This window comes from Filicampus tigris, chromosome 14 (assembly GCF_054856515.1).
Source record: "Filicampus tigris isolate MCC_2025a chromosome 14, RoL_Ftig_1.0, whole genome shotgun sequence".
NCBI classification, from domain to species: Eukaryota; Metazoa; Chordata; class Actinopteri; order Syngnathiformes; family Syngnathidae; genus Filicampus; species Filicampus tigris.
In genome coordinates, this window is record NC_141230.1 from 8,603,695 (window position 1) to 8,623,256 (window position 19,562).

The window sequence follows — 19,562 nt, forward strand, 5'->3', positions numbered from 1 at the left end:
TGGCTACACAAGCTAGGGTGTGGGCCCGCCAAGAGCTCATAAAAGACACTGTTACTTCATCACAAGCAAGATATTCCTTTATGAAACCCAAAACAGGCTTTCCCACTCGCTTGGCTCCTTCCATCAGGGTTTACCACTATTCATTCGGATGATTTGTTTTTATAGCTTGAGGCGTTCAACCTTGGAGGTATGTCTAGTGGAAGCAATAATATTACAAGGTGGTTCCATACAAAGATAACATTGTATATACAATATACTGAAAAGAAACTGACAACTACATTTAATGTACTGACTATTTCAAGGAATTTAGTGCTACGTTTATATGACTGTAGACATATAAACATCATCTGTGGCATAAATGCACTTCAAGAAGCAACGCGGTATATTGGCACATATCTTCAATATGTGAACACGAGTTGGTCGACAATGGTATTTTTGTTGTATGTCGGTTCTCTTAACCCCTAACCCTCAACAACAGGCTCATGTGATTCATTTGCCTTTGTTATTCTCAAAATACTTCCTTGGCTTCAAAGATTAGCTTCTCAATGTTTAGCTAACAAGTGTTGAGTTTAGTCATAAAAGGGATTTTCCCCAACAAATATGGAATTGTTACTGGTGCTAAGCTTGCATACAATAAGTTCATTCTCCATCGAAGTCTTAATTTTTCTTGGCCAGAGACCTTGGAAGGAAAGCTTGATGACAAAACATGATTTTGTCCTTTCCTGTCTAGTTCCCTCAAAACCCATTGAGAATTCATTAATACAGAGATTAATGTTGTAATGTGGTTTGGAATGTGGCACTGCAAACATTAACATGCTAATGCCCACTTTTGCAATACAACTATGCAGGCCTCAGGCCATAAAATCTTTAATTTACCCTGCTCTAAATACATACTACGACTACTACTACTTTCATCCATCAACTATTGTAGAATGCACAAAACAAAGAACACATGCCAGTTTTACACTTAATAGAGGCACTGATGGATTTATGACGGCATGAGTCATAGCTCTACTCTTGTTTTGGCAGCACATTGGAAAAATCAATTTAAATGCAACAACATATATGTTCATTATTTCACTTTGAGCATGCAGTCACCGTGGCTCAAGTAAATCTCTGGGGAAACCATAAAGCAGCTTCTAACACAGCACCTCACTGTACACATTTGGCTCTTTTGTCACTTTCATGAGGGGAAAATGTTTTTTTCTGAAATCACTTTTGAGACTGTACTGAATGCCTCGTATGTGGCTGATCTCCCTTGTGGCACTGTCATAAAAATTACAAGTGTTTTCCTCATTCTGATGACGGAGTATGTGCATTTATTCATTTTGACAACAGTATGAAAGTGTGATCCAGAAATCAGCGGAAATAATGAGTGATGTTTTTATGATGCGACACAATTAATTTCAATATATTAATCCGAAATGGTTTCCGGTGCTGCAGACACTGAGAAAGGATCCAGACATGCTGTCTTTATCAAGGACCACTGCATTTTCTTGCATGCTTTCGTTTAAGTAGATTTTTTTTTTTTTTACTAAAAGGTTTTCTTTTGAAGCACCATTTTCTGAGTAAAGCCTTTTCAAGAAAATGGGAGCTTGGTGAGAAAGGTAAATGCTAGAAGATATAAAGTGGAGGCTCAGAAGGGATCGAGCCTTTCCTATGGAATGGCCTTCCATTAGGCAATCCTCCTCTCTGTCCATTTTTAAAACTTGACTTAAGACACTGTTTTATTCTTAGGCTTTCAACTCAGCATGAGGATTGGCATTGTTCTAGTGATTTATTGTGTCTGCTGTATTTGAGTTAGTTAGTTAGTTAGTTAGTTAGTTAGTTAGTTAGTTAGTTAGTTAGTTAGTTAGTCAGTGTTAGGGCGAGGGTTAGGGTTAAACATGTTTTTTTCAAGAATATGTTCTATGCAGGCCCACTAGTTGAAACACGGCATTGTGATTAATATTGCGTTTGTGGATTATGAGATAAGAAGCAAAATCCATCCTTTTTTAGCCATCTCTGGGGGTGGCCATTTTGTGACACTGAAGATGACACTGAAGTTTCTCAGGGCTCAGATAACCAATCATGGCTGACCTGTTTTCTGAAGCTGAGCCGTGATTGATCGTTACCTGAGCCCTTAGCAGTTGTGATGTCATTTTCAGTCAAAAGAAGTGAAACGGGTGGATTAACTCTTATTCCACAAACACAATATTTGTCAGAATGCATTGTTTCAACTAGTGTGCTTGCATAGAACATATTCTTGAAAAAAATATATGTTTGGGCTGACATCCGCTTTATCAATCAATTATCAGTTAATTCATACCAAATACTGAAAGACAACAGATCAACAACAACTGCAACAGACACATGCAAAACATCTTAGAAGCAAAATGCAGGACAATAGTGACACATACATTAACAGGCAGATCTAACGAGACATGTTCTTATTCAAAGCCCTGATGGCATTTGTTTGAAGGCAAGTGCTGAAAACAGGTGCAAAGACCAAGAACAATTTAGTACCAAATTGTTGAAATATTATATAAAACTCTTTTTCACCTTCTCAGTTGTCTGTATATTTGGGGCAGAGCTAAAACGAGGCCAGATGATGCAACCAGGCCTCTGGCTTGAGTCACCCGTCCCTTTTTATATAACTACAAGATAGAAGATCTGAGGTTGACTACTGATAATCAAAGGGTAAAAATAATTAGGTCAAATAAAACCACTTGAGAGGACCCCAACAGCAGCCGGTGCAAAGATGTCTGTGTGACAGTCCTGCTTTAATCGTGATCTTTAAAAGGTTGTACAGTATTTGAAGAAAAACTAATAATGTGCAGAACAGCGCAGTGTTTACAGGTTCTCGACACTGTGAAAGTACTCTGGATGCACCACGTTGTTGCATAGTAAGCCTGTAGTGTATGTGATTCAGCCATCCTTTAAGCTGTTTATTGACACCCCAGTTGGAGTTTTTATGTAAAACTAAATACACAATGAAAATAATTGCACACATTGTATGTTTAAATAAAAAACATGCTTCGTTCTTAAAACTTTGCTAGCGCTAATACTAAAGTCAATGTCCCATTGAAATGCCAATGTAGTTTTTTTTATTTATTTTTTCAGTCATTGACGTTTCAAGTTGTTTTTAAAGTTGAGTTTTCAAGAATTCTAGGAATTGTCCTTTCCTCAAAATTCAAGGATACAAAGATGTGAGGACTTTTTTTGTTGTACCAACACACATTTCCACATGATATGGAACGAGATACAACCCCTGAAATCCCAGGTTAGCCACGTAAGTCTCAAGACTTACTTGAAATAACATAAGATAAAAATAATTATGATTAAGAGGTAAGGGTAATGCTTATTCAAGGCTTCAATGTATGCAAAGATGCAAGGCATCAAACGTGTGGATGTAACAGTACGATAATGCAAGAGCTTGAATTTCACTTGATATTTACAGGGTAATTTGTATTCGACAAAAATAAACTGTTCAATGTGCAAGGATGAATAGGCGTGAGGCTATGATTTATTCCTGGTTTATTCTTAAAGACTGTCATGCATGCACTCACGCACATATACACACTTGCACACACACAATGTATATAGTATGTAGCAGAGGTGGCCATTCCGTCTGACTGACTGAACGGTCTGTCTGTCCATCACTCACGGATGCCCGTTTTGATGACGTTAGACGATTGACGGAAAATATATACATATATATTTTTTCTTTAAAAAGTCGGACTAAGCACAGACGGAAATGGACTTTCATTTGTCTATGCAATCATCACTAATCTGGTCAAGTCCCGACGGACCTCACAGTGCATCATTGACGAACGCCTATTTTGCTGACGAGAGACGGAAACGCGATCCGCTTGTCTCGAGTGTGTTGTTTTGAAGGCATGCTTCCGCTTCCTGAAGTAGACTGCATTAACTGAATATGTACAGTAGGTGGGGGTAGGCACCAAAGAGAGAATCATGAGTTAAGCTGGCTGTAGGGCAAGAACTAATTATGCGCTAAGAGCTAATAAAGTAGCATTGAATAAAGAGACAGTTTTCCACAGAAGTTCTTGTGAGTTAAGGTTGACATTTCTATTTTAATTTTTTGGAAAGAGTAGGGTTAGGAGTGTTTTGCAGCCCCCCACACTCCATTTTAGAAGGTGGCAGTAATGCACCAAAAATTGTATGCCAACCGCTGAATGATAATAATAAGAAGAAAATGAATTTGAAGAAAAAAAACATTCATTTATTGTAATGGCCAGAGGTGGGCATTTTACTAAAGTTTGCCCGCCCGTCAATCTTCATCCATCTGCAGCCTGGGTAGCCGTCCAACATATGTCCATCCATCTATTTTTCAAGCCGGACCAAAACTGTAATCAGTAATGTAATCATCGGTCAGTCCACCCATTATTTTAACCGCGCTTCAATTATCGCTTCCATGATAGACGAATACATAGACGTTTGAAAATCCACTTCCGCTTATGCTTGGTCCTTTTTTTTAAGTTTCCTGTTTATCGCCTGCAAAAATTGACGATTGAAGGACTGGCGGACCTTTGATGTTTACTGATGAAAGCGTGGTTAAAATAACGTGACATTAGCACGCTAGTTCCTTGTAATGTCTTTATTAGCCTCTTGCTTAAGCCCCTATCCCACTGATGGGCGAAGATTTCCGACTGTTGGCGAAGTCAGCTAAATGCGCATTCATGTCATGGTTCGTCAGGTTTCGTTCAAGGTCGCAAATGATCGCCAAATGGCCGTCAGACGTTCACGTATACTTTTCACATTGCAAGGGAATTTTGAACATGTTCAAAATTTCCTGGCGACAAGAGAAATTGCTAAAACTCTTGACGAACGTCTGGAGAATGTTTTGCAAACATTTGCGACATTGAACGAACCCTGACGAACTCTGACGTGAAGGCAACATTCACTATCTTCAAAAATTCTTGCAATTGTTCGCCGCTCGGTGGGATAGGGACTTTACATGATGGATTGCTTCAGTATTTTTTGACATTAGAAAAGTAAGATTGTTTATTTTGTTTTTGATAAAACTAGAGGTGGAGAGCAGTTTGCAATTGTTATTAGCCTCCTGCTAAGATGCTTGTTCACAAAAGCATTTAAAGCAAGTGACCAATCCTCTTAGCAAGAGGCTAATGAGGGGCCTTCAAGGATTTATAAAAAATGGAGTGAGAGATCTATCATTGTTGATTGCTCTCCTGTTGTCAGCCACACAGAACAGTTGTCAGTTTTGAGTCAAATTGAAAGAAAGAGCCACCCCTTGTTAAACAACATTTCATGGAATTTTTAGAGGCATTGCCATGGACAAATGTTTGGTATCTCTGATTTTAAATAAATTGGAGAAATGAGAAATTCCACTTGAAGACTGCAGAGGACAATGGACTTGCACGGCATCTCATTAGGTATTTCCTGTGGAAAGATTCGGAGGCATACGAGCTTCCGGTCTTTGTTTATTCCAAACTACCAGGACGCCACCTGGAGCAAAACTAACCTCATTCTTTAAAATTGTGTTAACGTGGGTTTTTGTAATAGATATATTCTATAGCTTGGACCTGGTTCTTTTCTAAGTGGACATGTCTTCCGAAGTAGTAGCTTTTTGAAGAAGAAGGAATAGCTCATCCAACCAACTCTGTGGTGTGTCGGCTTTTTATATAAACACGTTTACCAGTCAGCCGGTACTACCAAGGACATAGAACGTTTATACAGTCGGGGAGACAATTTAACAATTGCAACATCAAATCGACGATGGTCCTCTGTCCATCTTTTTTTTTTGTTTCTCAATGGCTCGGCTTCCCGGCGAGTGACAAAGCTTTAGTCTTTCTCACTCCCTCTGTCCCCCACCGTTCATGCGAGGCACCCGGCTACAGCTAGGCGATGATGTCGGCAGTCCCGTCACAAAGCTTCGTGGGAACATTTATCCTCATTCTGCGGTTAGTTGTATCGTAGTCGTCCTGTGAAAAACACATATGTCCAATTTTGGAATTATTTTAAATTGTCACGTTAATGCAATGTCTGTAATGTGGAAATGTATATACAATATGCTTGTCATTATTCTTTTTGTTATTGTTTGTTGTCTTTTATTGTTTCCATAAGATCAATTTTGTTGCATCTGCAACATACAACGTGACAATAAAGTCTTACTATTTTGTTTATGGTTGTTTTTGTGCCCTCTAAACAAAATTCAGTTGAGTGTGTCAAAATAAGGCATAACATCAAACGGCCCTGCCTGTACTGTGAAACAGCAAATGGCTCATTAAATCAGATATGGTGCTTTGATCGCTTCGCCGACACTTAACTGGAACAATTAATAAGATAATACATCATTTACGATAACTTGACATAATTTCAGCAGACTGCGAGTTTATTTTAAAGTGTTTGATGCTATCGCTGTGCATTAGACTAGCGACTACAGTAAAAATTAGTATGCCTCCATACCCTAAATGCGGGAATGTTGTGTGCATCGACTCCATTGTATGATAATGAGGCCAACATGTGAAGAAAAACAAGGTGGTTCAAGCCATGCTCTTAAAAAAATCCCACAGATCTTTCTGGGCCATGTGGGGCACACACGCTTCCAAGGAATCAATTGATGCCATAAGAAACTTTGTCGTCTTTCAAAAGTTTAGTACAATGCAAATATTAAAAGTGCACTAGATTTAAGCATTTTACTCCACATTTGCATATAATGCATTCTGTTGTAGTGCAGTTTGAAACAGATCAAGCACATTTGACCACAAAGCTAGAGGAGCTGTCTATCCTCTCTGCTTAGCTGGAACTAATTGGCGCTAGGCTATCTTGCACCACACCAGCAGCGAACTGCGACTGGATGGCTAACACAGCTAAAACACTGTCCTTTCACAATGCAGAGCCACTCCTGATCCTTGCCTTCATTGCAGCAAATAAGCAACACTTCTCAAGGTCTTTTTTGTTACTAAAGGAGGATGAGCCGTAATTAACAGGAGAAGACGGAGTAAAACTGCTAAGCTCTTGTGAATTGTACTGGTGAAACACCAAAACGAGAGTGCTTGGAAGTAATATTTAATATATTAGAACATCAGCAATGTTATTTATGTTTGTTTTCACCAAAGAGTGCTGAATTTTAATTTTGAGTTTTGAGATCTGCACAACAAATGTTCTCAAAATTACATCATCATTAACACAAAGTAACACAGGCAGAACAAAAGCAAATAAAAATATGAAAAATGTGGTGTGCCGAACAACTGATTGGTTGTTACCTGAGACCTGAGCAACTATGATGGCATTTTCAGTCGACAGCAAGTGGCAAAATGGCCGCCCCCAGAGATGGACAAAAATGGGTGGATTTTATTGCTTAACTCATATCGTACAAACACAATATGAATCAGAATGCCCTGTTTTGACTAGCAGGGCTGCATAGACCATAATTCTTGCAAAGAAAATTTGGGGGTTGACTTCCGCTTTAACCTAAAAAATTTCAACTTGGTCTCATCTGATCAAAGCACCTTCTTCCACATGCGGTTTCCCGTACATTGCAAACGGGACTTCTTATGCCTTTCTTTCAACAGTGGCGTTTTCCTTGTCACTCTTCCGTAAAGGCCAGACTTGTGAAGTGTACAACTTGTACTTGTTCTGTGAACAGATTCACCCACTTGAACTGTGGATATCTGCAACTCCAAGAATGTAAACATTATAATGTGAATTTTAGCTGCTACTCCGACCAATGCTCTCCTCTTTGGTGCTCCTACACCTAACATTGCTTTAACTTTACCCCTGACCTGTGAGTTCTTTGGTCTTTATGATGCTGTTGTTCACTAGTGTTCTTTAACAAACCACTGAGGCTGTCATAGAACAGGTGTTTGTGTCAGTCAGTCATTCTCCGAACCGTTTATCCTCACCCGGGTACTGAGAGTAAATTATACACAGTTGGACTCTTTTTACTGATTAGGTGAAATGATGAAGAACGTTGAAACAACGCTGCAGTGATGATGGTTGTTTTCGCAGAGCGTAAAAATATGAGTATTGTTATATGGTATCTATTTGTTGCTGTGCCATATGTGTATAAATATCAATTGTTTATAACTACACTGGTATTGATGGATTTCCAAATCAAGTGTTAGCATTCAGCTAGAGGACTTTTATTAGAAAATGTTATGCGATTTGGTTCAATATATTATGTGTAATTCTCTTTGATGTATGTTTCCTATTGTAGTAAATGTCAACTGGGAGTGGCAATGAACAGGTGACACATGTCGACAGTACATATAGGCATTCAAACCCTGGCGCACAGCAATGTACAGCATTAGAAAATAAAATTATATTGGATTGTTTGACCAGAGCTACTGCACTGAAATATACAGTATTTTGGAACATTTGGAATATTGGGCACCTCGACTAGTTGCACTTGATTTGATAGTTTCAAAACCATTTAGATATAGATGGAAATGACCAGATGATGAAAATGATCGCATATTTTTTACTAAATCTGTAGTTTGAACTCTAATACCTACAGTATATGTAATTGTTTAAAGAGTCATGATTGATGCCACTGCATATGTAAAGATTAGTTATCATTGTTAATTATAAAAACATGAATTGAAATGTTGTATGTTTTATATTACAATAGGTAAATATATCTCATTCAGTTGTTTGTCGTCTGTGAGTCAGGGATCGTAGCAAAATGGCAGTGGGAAATTGGTGAAATGCAATTACACAGTAATTACTGATTACCTCTTCCGTGCCTTCTCCTCCCAACCCTCCTCCAGCCTTTCTGTAATCCTTCTCAATCCTCCCCTGCAGTCAAAGTAACTCCCCCAATTATCTGATCAACTAAGGGGGTTTATTTAATGTGGATTACAAGGTGCATCTTGTCATACACCTTTAATTTGGCAGGGTATGAAGTTTAGAAAAGGGCATTTTGTGGTACTTGATGTTTTCTCCCTGCTGATGGAGGTCATTAAAACAAATATGTACATAACTTAAAATATAAACGAAAACCAATAAGACATTTTGTAATATACCTTTACACAGAGCTGGGCACTTGACCCTTTTTTGCCGGTCCAGCCGCGACCCTCCACCCTTGACCTGGGTACCCTTCCGGCCTCGACCCCCCGCCCTCATTCATAAAAATTATCACCCCCCGCCCCGTTCCGCCCCATGCCCCAAAAAAAACAACAACAAAAAACATGGATGACGCCTCCACGGGAGAGATGCTAACGGCAGAGGTTTATTTAAAGATGATTAGCTGGCCAATTTACTATTCAAACCCGTTGTGGACATGCTTCAAATGTACTTACCAAACTACACGTGCTTACTTCCATTGCGAGCCCCGGGGTTGGTTTTGTCGTATTGTACAATTATTTCGGTCCAACAGACAGCATGAAGTCGCAGTCAACAAGTTACTTATTTACTTTCCACATTTCCCCTCCTTCACACTTACCGGCCTTCAAACTAAAAGCATTCCAACAAACCACTACACAGCAGGTTTGCTACGGCATATTTCCGGAAGTAGGGAAGACGCCAGAAGAAGTGCATGAACTCCACCTTGATGTGGCAGCATCATCCTTGAGTGCTGTGCACAGCTTGACTATACTCGTGGACACAAGTTGTTTTGAAACAGTTACGTTCCAAGTCGGGGGGCGTCGCTTCAAAAAGACAGCGACAACAATGGATATCGTGCCTGCTACAGCCATAAAGAGACCGAGATGTCTAGACGATGCATTTCATTTTATTGCGAAAACGATCTGGAAGGTGGTGGCTAAGGGGGAACGTGGGTGAGTAGCTTCTTTACACACACATACGTGATATAACACCCATGCCGCTGCCAAACTAGTTTGCTTTGCAGCAGCAACGAGCTGCGTGGTGCATTCTCTCCTCCGTGTGGGAAACTGTATGTCATCGCAACATGTGACATAATGGACTGGTCAGAGAAGCAACAATTCCTGATGTGTGCGTGGCATGTGTTGCAGACCTGTCGCCAACATCACAATGCATCGGTCATGTGAATCAATGCGGCAGTTGTCGCTTGCGCCGACGCAGGAGTATAAAGAAGCCTAAAAAGAAGCCTTTCACCGTAGGCGGAGATGAAATTTGGCCGCCTCGCGACCACGTCACACGCATGAGGGCAGATTAGTGGCCGGACGAAAATCCACTTCCGGCCATGCTTAGCCCAGCCCTTTTTTAAAATTTGTCAGCCCCCACCCCAAAAATGGGCATCCGGCCGGGTCGGAGGGTCCAACTAGTCCGGCCCTGGGATGGACTGCCCAGCTCTGCCTGAGTAATATCCAGAGATGGGCACTTTACCCATTTAACCCTTTAACCCTAGCACTAACTAACTATTAACACTAACATCAATAACGTCAGGTACATTTAACCCAATATAATATTCCAGATAAAATACAGTTTTCATCAATTTCAAATTGGAAGTTGTCTTCTTTAATTTCCCAATACAAAATCCATCCATCCATCCATTATTTGCGCTTATCTGAGATCGGGTCACGGGGGCAGCAGCTTCAACAGGGAAGCCCAGACTTCTTTCTCCCCAGCCACGTCTTCCAGCTCTTCCGGAGAGATCCCAAGGCGTTCCCAGGCCAGCCAGGAAACATAGTCTCTCCTGGGTCGTACTTGGGGCCTCCTACTGGTGCGACGCACCCGGAACACCTCACCAGGGAGGTGTCCAGGAGGCATCCTAATCAGATGCCCGAACCACCTCATCTGGCACCTCTCAACGTGAAGGAGCATCGGCTCGACTCTGAGTCCCTCCCGGATGACAGAGCTTCTCACCCTATCTCTAAGGGAGAGCCCGGAGACCCTGCGAAGGAAACCCATTTTGGCTGCTTGTATCTGGGATGATACACGACCCACAGCTCATGACCGTAGGTGAGGGTAGAAACGCAGATCGACTGATAAATTGAGAGCTTCGCCTTTCGGCTCGGCTCCTTCTTCAACACAACTGATACAGAGTCCGCATCACAGCAGATGCTGCACCGATCCGCCTGTCAATCACCCGTTGTATACTCCACTCCACTCGTGAACGAGGCCCCAAGATACTTGAACTCCTCCACTTGGGGCAGAATCTCATCCCCAAGCTGGAGAGGGCACTCCACTCTTTCCCCACTGCGGCCTCCCTGTGTGGAGTTTTCATGTTCTCCCCGTGCCTGCCTGCGTGGGTTTTCTCCGGGTGCAGTGGCATTTCGCACAGGCAGTCATGCAGTCCTCTTCACAAATGTATTTTATACTTAATACTAAGTGGGATTCACTTCCTTTTAAGTATGTATGACTGTTTTATGACAACAACGAAAAAAAGAAAGGATTGTAGCCTAGGGCGGCACTGTGACCGACTGGTTAGCACACCTGCCTCACAGTTCAGAAGTTGTGGGTTCGATCCCGGCTCCGGCCCTGGAGTTTGCATGTTTTCCCCGTTCCTGCCTGGGTTTTCTCCGGGTACTCCGGTTTCCTCCCACATTCCAAAACCATGCATGGTAAGTTGATTGGACACTCTAAATTGCCCCTAGGTGTGATTGTGAGTGCGGATGTTTGTTTGTTTCCATGTGCCCTGCGATTGGCTGGCAACCAATTCAGGGAAGAGCGGTTTGGATAATGGATGGATGGATATATATATATATATATATATATATATATATATATATATATATATATATATATATATATATATATATATATATATATGTCTTTTTGATACACATTTTAAGGATATATTTGCTACTGCAGGACATGAAAATATCAAAGAGAGTAAGGAAGATATTACAGTTTTGTGGGTACAATTTTTAAATGTTTGGCACAATCAAGGGAGAAGTAAAAGTGTGTTTTGCAGCAATTAATGTACAGAACAGAACACGGTTAGAGAAAAACAGAATTCTTTTAAGGTCTCATTGGTCTAACATTAAATATTCACTGGTTTGGTTGAGGCAACTAAAACAAGGAGTCTGCACTCAAGTACAAATGCATGCTGTGAATGTGAAGATTGTAACCAGTGACCTTTAACCCATCCTATTGTCGTATCCCCCAAATCATATGTCTGCACGACATTGCTAAGTCCTGCTGTCCCAGGTCGATCCGAAAACAGGGTTCTCCATGAGACTGCACTAACAGTAACATCCTTATTTGTTCAACCTCCCCAACATATGATTGTGGATATGGCTCCTTGCATATCACTGTTGTTAAATGTAGGCTTAGAACTCTTGGACATGTTTGAGTAAATGTTCAATAAATTGGCTGGGGGTGGGTGTTGTGTCAGTGTTGACATGGGTAACCTCTGTGACCCTCAGGCCTATGTCCCTTGAATAAGTGTTGCCCTCCCCAATGGTAACAGAATGGTCAAACATTATGTCAAGGGTAATTAAGGTCCAAATGCTCCTGACCCTGATATAATCCCCTTTGAAAGGATCTCCAACTGTTTGCTGTGATTAACAAGGACTGCTACACTGGGAGGATCTGCCTCTGGTGAGAAGGCTTTATTGGTCCCTTTTTTATCACCATATAAAGCGGCCTCCAAGAGCTTCATGAGATGTCCACAGGTCCCACAGACAACAAGTCGGTGCTTTGAGCTGTCATTGAACATTACTGACCAAATGGCTGCCTTGTAACAGACTTGGTAGGCTATAAAGGACTCCCCCAGGTCTGAGCACATCTAAAGAGGCCTGTAAGCAATCTACTCACAGTGTCTGAATCTCACCATTCTAAAGGGATGTTGCATTGCCATAAATCCTTAACAGGTACACATGGATTGAAAACTCTCATATGAACCATTTTGCACCCTCTTTTAATAACTTTAATGACTTTTAAAAAGACTTTCAGAATCAAAAATATAAATACCCAGCAGTCAATGAGCAATGTTTGAATTTTTCTTCTTGGCATAATCCTTTGACAAATAAACCCCGCACCCCACACACTAAATGACAAACAAACACTGACCACACGCACAATCTATTTGTCCAGGGGGACTTAAATGATAAGCTATCCTTGCCCACTAACGGTCACTCTAATGCCCTACAGGTCATGTGATTAGTTTCAGGGGTCATCTTGCAGGTCTGGAGTTTTTAATATGAATTGGATACCAAAAGGTCTGTGTCCAGGGGAGTGAGTGAATGAACGATGATGAGATCCACCACACATGCACATAGAGGCCCGCTTTGCCCCTTTCCCCAGAACCAAAACCCAAATCCCCACCCTTTGCCCCCCTCCTCCTTGCAACATCCACTCCACCCATCTCCCCACGAGGACACCATCACCCCATCGTCCATCCTTTATCTCTTGGGGTAGCGCAAGTCATGCAGAACTCACGAGAGCAACATGCTGTGTGAGCTCATCAGATTAGGATACAAGATAGGGGTGGAGTGCCTCAGAGAGAGCTGGCGTCGCTGCTACCTCTACTTCATATCCTTTTTCTTCACAGTCAATATTTGCAAACACTCAAGACATGAGACAAAATAAGCCAAAAATCAAAACACCCAAATGTATCATAATGTCAAAGAAATCCTGACGGAAAGGATGTGCCACTTGTTAAAAATTTTCAAAAAACAGATTAATCTAAACCCTAAGGATGTTACCAAAAGTTTGGCTGCCTAGTTCTTGTTTTGTATAACAAGCACAGATCCTCCACCCTGCCCTGAGCTCTTTTTCCTTTATTTAATGTAGGAGCAGTCCAAAACAGGAAGAAACAAACTGTAAACTGTGTCTAAATTCATTATCTGGAGAAATGAAAAACCAATTCATTAGGAATAGTCCAAGTCACAATGGTCATTTGTGTTGTAACTTAGTGAATAGAGATGGCCACGTGAGAGTGGAAAATAAACATAATACGCCACAGGTCCCAGTTAGGTGCAAATATGGTACAGTTCAAGGATCAAAAATGAGTCCGACTAAGAGTTAACATTACATCAGATTTCGGGATGCTTTGTTAGGTGTGCTCAACAATTTCATTTTCTTACTTTCTTACGACAGGAGCAGTGATCTGTGTTGAATCAGATGAGCATATTTCTTTTGGAGTAACACAAGAAAACCTAGAAAAGAGGCAGGAACTTTGCAGTGCCGAAAATATTAACCAGAAGTAGTGGCGGATAAAACGGGCGATAAAAAAAAGCACTCGATCACTTATGATGACAACTTTATCACAATCAATCCAGTGACCAGCACAAATGATAATCAACATCCCTGGACTCTGGTCCCAATTTGCAAGGCCCCATGACTCCAGCCAAATGAGGCAATTTCTCTTACTGAACGTCTCTTTATATCTTAGCATTATAGCATGCCAATCTGTCAATGAATATTAGTATTTATTGATAGGGCCTGGTGTAAAGGCAATTTCTGATAATCATTTGATGTTTTGAGATTTTAAAAAAAGTTGATTGTAAATAGGTCATTCTATTTGGATGGGCGTTGAGCATTTCTGGTCTGGATAGAGACTATAAGCTTTGCCAAAAAGTGGCCTCCAATTGTATCTTTTTAATGGGCAAAGAAAACACAACCATGTAAATTGGCATTGTTAAAATCAATTGCCTTTCTTGTCTTATTAAATTATGGCTTGGCTTTACAGATAATTGTGTCATCTGATCTTTTTCCAGACACATAAACAGCAGATTTTTATCAGAGATACAAAAGCCTACAATATTCCAAAGAGACTGGATTCAAGTTCATACTCTTCTCCCTATGTTGCAGATTAATATAGCTTTATAAGGTGACATACAGTAGCTCTGGACATGGTCAACATTGTATTTCCCCACTTACAGTATTCCCCCATGTTGCACGCAAAGGTGTCACCGTGAGCAAGCCTCGAGCCCCACCGCAGCCAGGCCGCACTTCGGAGGCTACGTTGAATCTTTCGATTCGAAAAGCGCTCAGGGTTTGGGGAATGTGACGTGGTCAGATGAGTCGAAACATTGAACTTTTGGCTTCGAACACCACTCGCCGTGTTTGGAGGAAGAAGAATTCTGAGTTTCATCGCAAGAACACCATTCCTACTGTGAAGCATGGTGATGGAAACATCATGCTTTGGGGATGCTTTTCTGCAAAAGGGACAGGAAGTATCAATGGCAAGATGAATGGGGCCATGTATTGTGCCATTTTGGGTAAAAACCTCCTTCCCTCGGTCAAAGAATTGAAGATGACACGCGGCTGGGTCTTCCAGCATGATAACGATCCAAAGCACACAGCCAGGAAAACCAAGGAGTGGCTCCGTAAAAAGTACAATCTGTACAGAGTGGGCCAACATACCGACCAAAGTGTGTGTAGACCACGGGTACCCACACTTTTTCAGCCTTAGCGCTACTTATGACATGACCCAGTCAAAAATGATCTACCACCTACTAAAAATGCAAAACACATTATTTATAAATATATTGAGAATTATTTTTATATGTACCGTAGAGGTGGGCGATATATATCGTCATCGATATCATCGTCAATCTTGCTTTCACGATGTGTATTTTACATTATCGAATATTAATACTGCCTCGAAAAGCATAACTAGTCAGTCGATGGCCGCAAAGTATGAGGAAATGCTGAAATCCTCATTCGGCGAATCGGGGTGCATTGACGGCAGAGGAGGAGGAAGTGATAATCATTCACCCAATCAGTGGGCAGGACCCAGTCACGTGACTCTGTCCGCACTGCAGCCGCTTCGTTTCAAGTATGGAGGAGTGTCCAGTGGGGAATCATAGCAAGGTGCAAGTCCACGTCGTCCGTAGTAGTCTGTAAATGGTTTGAGCTTGACAAAACTGACGTCGGTGCGAATAACATTGTTCAATGTGCCAAAACGGTCACCGGGAAGAGCAATTCTGTTCCACCATGGGCCATATGGATTACGAGGAAAACTTGGCGACCGCGCAAGCATTCTAAACAAAAGCTTAGTAAACACACACACACTCAGAAAACAGTCGCCGAATTGAGCCAACAAACACAAACACACACCCATTTCTTTCTCATTCTGATTGCTCTAGTAGTTGGCAGTGGTACACCAGTACTTACTGCAGCTCAAAATGTCACATCATTATGGAATAACAGCAGAGACATTTAAATGACATAAAAACAGCATTCCCAAAAATCAATGTAAGTCAATACATAATTTTTTGTTTTTATTGTTAAATATTGTCGTAGAATATCATTATGTTTTGCAGAAGCTTACATTCTCTCCAATTCAAACGCGCCGCCAGAAACGCTCCCAACGCAGTTTGTGTGAACGTAGCACGAATGTAGCAATACAAGAGTGAGGACGGATGATAGGCTGGCGATCTACCCGCAATGCCTTTGCAATCGACCGGTCGATCGCGATCGACGTAATGGGCACCCCTGGTGTAGACACTTTGCTCAAGAACTACAGGAACCATTTGAACTCTGCCATTGCCAACCAAGGCTACATTACAACATATTAGAAGTAATTTTGCTAGCTGCCTAATACTTATTAGCCCACAATCAACTTTGTGTGCCAGATAGTCTTATGGGAAAATGGTTGTGACAAAAAAAGCCAGGCAATTGTGTTTTGGGGATGAGTGGTTGCACAAGTTGACCTGGCTGAGGGATGTAAGGGAGATAAATTCAATGAACTGCAGATTTTGCTGTCAATATCCACAACATGCAGGCAACATGAAATTTGCTCATAAAACTGGCACTAGGGTCACACTTCACATACAGTGTCTGCATTTAATGTTAAAAGTATTTATCTGTCATGAAGTAAAAATTTGTGGAAATGTGAATGTGAACTTCGCAAGTTGTTTGTTCCCACCTAAATTTCTAATTGTGCCCCTGATATTTTAGGGGCCACTGTGCTCCTAGTAGAAAAAAAGAGGTAGTCTGGATCCCTGATACATTAAGTGATTAATAAACTGATTCCTACATCCTGTCTTGCACTCCTCTAATTCTTTAGACAGACCATCCATAGACAGGTTAAAAAGAATAAGTGACAAAATACTACCTCGTCTTACCCGGTGGTAAAAATGAATGGGGTTGACGTGGGTTTGCCCTATCTAACTTGCATGGTCCGGTGTGAGTACAAATGATGGAAAATTCTTCTTAAATATGGAGGCACTACTCACTCTTGCAGTTTCTCAAACTGTTTGTGCAATGAAAGGCTTTGGAAGCATCCTAAAAAACAAAATGTTGGGTTGTGCCTTTAGTAAATTATTTGAATGTGTAAATACACAAAATAGATAAAGTTTGCACGGACGCGCCATGCATATTTTTTAATCCAAATTGGTTGACAGTTATAGCAAATTCTTGAAGTGTGCCAAGCAAAATCTGTTCGAACACTTTGAATAGTGTAAGCAATTGGTCTATAATTAACTTTATTTATACTCTATTTATATTGTTAGAGGGAATGGACACGCAATTTAGTGCCTTCTTTTTGGAATCCCAGTAAAGCAGGCCCTTAAGGCCCAATTTTAGTATATCACGCGCAACACGCCGACTAACAGCGTGCACAATCTGTTAGCATGGTCAAGCAACCCTCCATTTTATGGCATTTCTTTTCTGCCACAATTCCGAGCAATTAATGTGAGCGTTTCAGCACAAGTGCTTGTTTTTTGGAAGAATTGCAACTTATATTTTTTATAATAGTTATATTTTCCCCCAGTATCGCCACACTTGTTCACTGCATTTTTACGTACGGATGGGCGGATGGGCGATACCAAAATATCGATATTCTCAATATCTCCATATTCTCCAAGTAAACACAACTTGTCTGCGTTTACAGTGTACAGGTGGAAAATATTTAAATTGAGGGTTTTTCCAGGTTTACAGTAATGCTTGTACAAATGTTAACTCAGAGCTAACAAGCAAACACATCCAAACGGGTGGCTGAACAGATTTGCATCACTGAAGACATTTTTGTGTCAGTGGAGTAGTTACAGTGGAATGGGCAAGGAAACATTTACAATGGCTTGAAAGCTGATGATTATATACTGTACGTAGACCAGACACTCTGTCATCATGTAATGGCAGTGTAGTTTGTATGAAGCTGCTATCAGTTCAAACGTGAGATGAGCCTCTCATGGCAGATGCTCTTTGTGTGCAAAGTAAAACCAAAATTAAAGCCAAGATATAATTGCTATTTCAAGGTATAATTCAAAGAGACTCACCTTCCATTTTTCCAGAGTCGGTTCACAGGGGCAGCAGCTTAAGCAAGGAAGCACATGCTTCCCTCTCCCGAGCCACTTCATCCAGCTCTTCCAGGGGGATCCCAAGGCGTTCCCAGGCCAACCGAGAAACATAACAAGTAAAGGTTTAGTTGGACTCGCTGACAGCCGGCCGTTGTAAATTAGAGGCGTACCGGCCTACAGACGGCTACTGTTGTTTCCCCCCGGAAAAAAAGGCGAATGACAAACGACCGAAGGGTACCTAAGCTGCAGATGGATGACGGATAACGGACGCTCAATTTATTGTAAAATGCCCAGCTCTGCTGGTAAACAAGTCAACTGTAATACTATAAGTAAATACGAAAAAATAATTTGACCTACCAAGAAATCTAAAGTTGACGTTTTCATTTTCGGCCACTTATCTGCGGTCGTCGGGTCGCGGGGGCAGCAGCTTTAGCAGGGAAGATCAGACTTCCCTCTCCCGAGCCACTTTGTCAAGCTCTTCCAGGGGAATCGCGACGCGTTCCCAAGCCAGCCAGGGGACATCGTCTGCCCCACATTGGTTCGTTTTGTTTTTCAATATATTTGAAAAATATATTAAGATATTTATTTATTTTGGTGAGCAAACCCTTAGTTTTTGTGAAAAACGCTTATTGAAGACTTATCCCTGTTTTTTGAAGAATTTGGTTTTTTTTACCCCAATTTTCACTATTCATGGGCCAGCCAGGTCCATACAATCTTATCACTGTAAACCACTAACAATGACGTACAACAGGTGTCCCAGTTTTAATCTCCACTTCTAAATTTCTTAAAAGAGAAATTATATGTGTTATAAGAGTCAGACAACACAGCCCGAATTTAGAGTCGAAAACACCTTCCTCCGAAACTAACACTCCTCATATATACATTTAAGCGCACACACTTGAACAGATTGAACCACTGTTGCTACCAATAATTTAAAACAAAAAAAATCACAATTACAACAGTTAACCCAGTGTTCTTGGGTGCAGTTCTGGAACCAGAAGTAGGAGCTACAGGAAAAACAGATTACAAATAGTAACTAAAACCATTCAGCGTCTTTGGTCTCTCCATTAATCCATTAACTATCAGATGTTTCCCATGCCGGGTGGCACATACAGTAGCTGACAGTAGGCAAGACATGGTTTACAGCCAGTATTCCTCACATGCACCAATTTCTAATGTGAAGGATTGTATATTATGGAAGGAAGCCAGAAGACCTCCTTGCAGGTGCAACACAACGCAAATACTCACCAAAGATTCTTTACAGCAAATGGAGGAAATAATAAAATAAAGAAAAGTGTCACACAGCAGTGATTGCATTTCTTTCCTATAGTATTGACATTGTATTGTTCATCAAGCCATCGTTTCAAAAAAATAAGACATTTAGGCAACTTGTTTTGCTATAAAAAATAAATAAATACTACTAATAATTTAGGCCTATACCAAATATCCTGTTCATTTTTTAAACTATTGTATTATAATACTAAA